This window comes from Sycon ciliatum, chromosome 6 (assembly GCF_964019385.1).
Source record: "Sycon ciliatum chromosome 6, ocSycCili1.1, whole genome shotgun sequence".
Classification (NCBI taxonomy): domain Eukaryota; kingdom Metazoa; phylum Porifera; class Calcarea; order Leucosolenida; family Sycettidae; genus Sycon; species Sycon ciliatum.
Genome location: NC_088648.1, coordinates 20,684,136 through 20,688,104, shown reverse-complemented (window position 1 = coordinate 20,688,104; position 3,969 = coordinate 20,684,136).

Here is a 3,969-nt window from a genome sequence, read left to right as displayed (position 1 = left end):
TGTGGCCACTATCGTATGTATGGAAATGTGCTGCTTCGAGTTGTTTGCACTGTGTCTTTTCTCGCCAGTAGGGATTGCAGCGTGCGGCAATGTCATCCACTGCTGAGATACATCGATTTTCGCGATCACCGGAATCAACTTCACGTGTGCGTCATAACACCTACTGGTGCTTCCGACACAGATGGGGGTGAATGGCTCTAACCTTGTGCTTTTTATCAAGCCTCTGTACCGCTTAAATACACACTATACATTGGAAAACGGATGGAGAATGCTGGAGATGTGCATGCGTGGAGTACTAGTACACTCAATCTGCTGACAGAACTGTTTCGTCCTTTGTGGGTATCGGTATAATTCGAAGCAAATAATTTAAAATTTAATATCAAAGGAGAAAATTTCAAAGAAAGACAAAATACAAGAAAACATCAGAGACACCAAAAACAACACTACTGTAAAACCGGAAAGTCTAACGAGCAAAAAATTTTACGTTTTTGTAATTTTGGCATGATAACGTGCACAAAATTTAACGTTTTTGTAATTTTGGCCTGATTACGTGCACAAAATTTAACGTTTTTGTAATTTTGGCATGATAACCTAAAGAAAATTTAACGTTTTTGTAATTTTGGCATGATAACCTGCAGAAAATTTAACGTTTTTGTAATTTTGGCATGATAACGTGCAGAACATTTAACGATGGCTACCTGGCCACCAAGAATATGCATCGATGTATGCGTATTTTCACACACTGGGTTCGGGATAACGTTTCTTCAAATAGCGACTAAAAATTGGTCGCTAAAACGTTAGACTTTGTGACTCGTTAGACTTTCCGGTTTTACAGTAAAAACGATACATGACTATGAAAACGGACACCCGAAAGTAGGGTTGCCTACGTTCTGATCGTCATGAAATCGCCACCACAAGGATGTTGAATCCTATTGTGACTGTAGACCAAGCGAGGCCAAATGCTCCGGAAGCAAACAGTTGCTTCCCTTTTTGACACTGCCCTTTGATCAACAGCTGACACCTCCTCCACAGGAAAATAGAAAACGACGCAAGCTTGGTTTGTGTTGGCCAGGACGCTATGATTGTTACGTTGCAAATATGATATGAGACCAGAACCACAGCTTATCAGCCAAAATACGCAAGTTGCGGCATAACTTATCATCAGATGTCACTTTCATAACAGTAGACAGAAAGATGGCTATAATCCATATCAGAGTTTCATGCTAGTCACGATCATCAGGCAGACAGTTGAGGATCCTAACTGCTTGTGTGAAGTTCTCTACGTATACTGTTATCACTGGTCACGTGGCACAGGACTTCAGAAGCATGTCTTGTACACGCCATGTACATGTATAGTGCTGGCAACTGAAATCCGACCCGTGGGAGGTGCGCTCACACCGCAATGACCCAACACGGAATGGTAAAACTACGAAAAAGAGACCTCTAGGATGTGAACGCACCGCTAAGGGGTCCGATTTCAGTGGAAGTCTTCTTTCTTTTGCAATGAGTCCCCTGATACATGTATAGCGATTGGACTGTACACACTTGTTTGCCCTACTTGCAGTGCACGATTAAAAAAATATTCACGGTTCGCGTGACACTCGGCTGGAGGCCGAGTTTTCCACATACACGGAACCGTCATCACCCTCTAGGATCAAGGCGCAGCTCCTAAGCGGTGGAAGCCTGGGAGGTGAGTTGATCCCACCAGACCCACCAAACATTTTAACTGTGGGTCGCAGCACAGCAGGAAAACTCCTTCCGCTTCCAAGCAGGACTTGAACCTGGTCGCTTACGGCAGACGTCACTGATCCGTTGTTGCGATGACTGGTGAAGTATATTTATTACATTATATTTACACAACAGAAAAACAAGGACAATCAAGGATTCTTCGCTGCTACTTTAAAAGTTTCATGGTCACGCAATCATCAGGCGTGAGCATGCCTAATGATTGCGTGACCATGAAACTTAAAATAGCAGCAAACAATCCTTGATTGTCCTTGTTGTTCTGTTGTGTATTACACTCAGCCTTTGTTCTTCAGCATTGTCAGCACTCTGGGTACATCCTTCGGTACATTGTATTTAAATAGAGATTTAGTCGGAGGGACACATATCAGCACACGAAGAGACGAAGCTAGTTGAAAATCTGATGAGGCCTTTCGTACCATTACTCTTCAAAATCAGTGCATGGTGATAAAGTGACGAAGCACAACGAACCAGAGCACTTCAAGATTCACGCGCGGGTGCGCAGAAAATGTCACCTAGATGTGCTAGTGGCTGTTCACATTGCCAAGCTGCAGCCTGAGCTGTGTAGACAGAAGGAGTTTGTTAGGAAGCTAGTGCTATTTTGACTTCCCACCTCCCTGTTATAGTGCGTGTACTCTCTGGGTCAACTCACATTATCATTCAGCCTGTGTACGTTTCATCACAATTTTTCCGACAATATGCTGTATAAATTGATATCGTTGTGCTTCGTCACTTTATCGCCATGTATTGATTTTGAAGAGTAATGGTACGAAAGGCCTCATCAGATTTTCAACTAGCTTCGTCTCTTCGTGTGCTGATAATGTTTCCCTCCGACTAGGTCTCTATAAAATCATTTGAAGCGGAGGGACAGCGCTCCTCAGCCGAAGGAGCTGAATGCAGCCTACAAGTGATGTGTTACGGTTGACTTCATTATATCAAGAACTCCCAAATATGAAGCTGAGTCAGACCTATCAGGGGAGGACCTGTGCAGAATATATTATTCACATCGCTTGAGTGGTATCAGCAAGATATAGAAGTTTCGAAGTATCGGGATGGTCTGTAAATGAAAAAAAACAACTTTTTCTACTTTTTCCCGTTCTGTGTGCTGCTTCTCCTGCCATGAATCGTAGCACACATTCATTGACGCTCAAGCCAATTGTTAATGGTATTTAACTTCTGCGTATCTACAATAATTATACTATCCACCTTTGAATGCTGAGAAAAAGATCAGTGGTGCAGGCACTAACCGAATGCTTACTAATCTCTAATCATGCATACCTCACTTCATCACTATGGAAACTAGTGTATATCAGTCTACGCAAGGTGATGTACATATTCAGCACCCTACTTCGATCACGTTCCCCAATCATCTCATTCAGCAGCATTAGTCTTTTGGTAGGCAATGTGGAACAACAGGAGCGTCTATGTTTTGTTTTTGTTATGACTGTAATCTGATGAAGGTTCGATATGATAATTGGAGCTCCCCGCGTACTAGTTTTTGTTTGAAAAGTGTGATTACAGTGAGGGCTGTGTCCCACCAGCGTGAAGAAGATGTTGACCGGTCTATGCTTGAATGACAGCTACATCATAGTTCACCGGTTAGAGCATTGCTGGCCTCAAGCCAACGTCCCTGGGTCTAGTCCAGGTGGTGACAGTCATTGAAATTCTTTTATGTCAAACATTTCCCCCTTTCAACACCCTCAACGCAGTATTGAATACAGTCAACCTCGCTTATAATGGCATTCGTCGGGACATCGGAAAAGTGTCCTTATTCGCGAAGTGTCGTTATACCCGAAGTCTCATTATATGTACTACAGTGGGATGGGACTTTGCTCTGGGCATGGAAATTCTGTCGTTATTCGCGAATTGTCGTTATATCCGCCGTCGTTATTAGCGTAGTTGATTGCACTTCAGTCGTCAGCAACATTTTGCAATCGCAATGCCTACTTCGGTAGAATCATTTATACAGTGCTGGCAACTGAAATCCGACCCCCTTGGTGGCGCGGCGCGCCGGCAAGGGGGTCGGATTTCAGTTGCTAGCACTGTACATTCACAGTTATTAAAAAAAATTCACGGTTCGCGTGAGACTCGGCTGGAAGCCGGGCTTTCCGCATCCATAGGAACGCCACCACCTTTCAAGGATCAAGGCGCAGATGCAGCTCCTAAAGCGGTGGGAGGTGAGTAGATCAGCTCACCAGCAAGTGGTCAAAGACCGAAAATCCCATT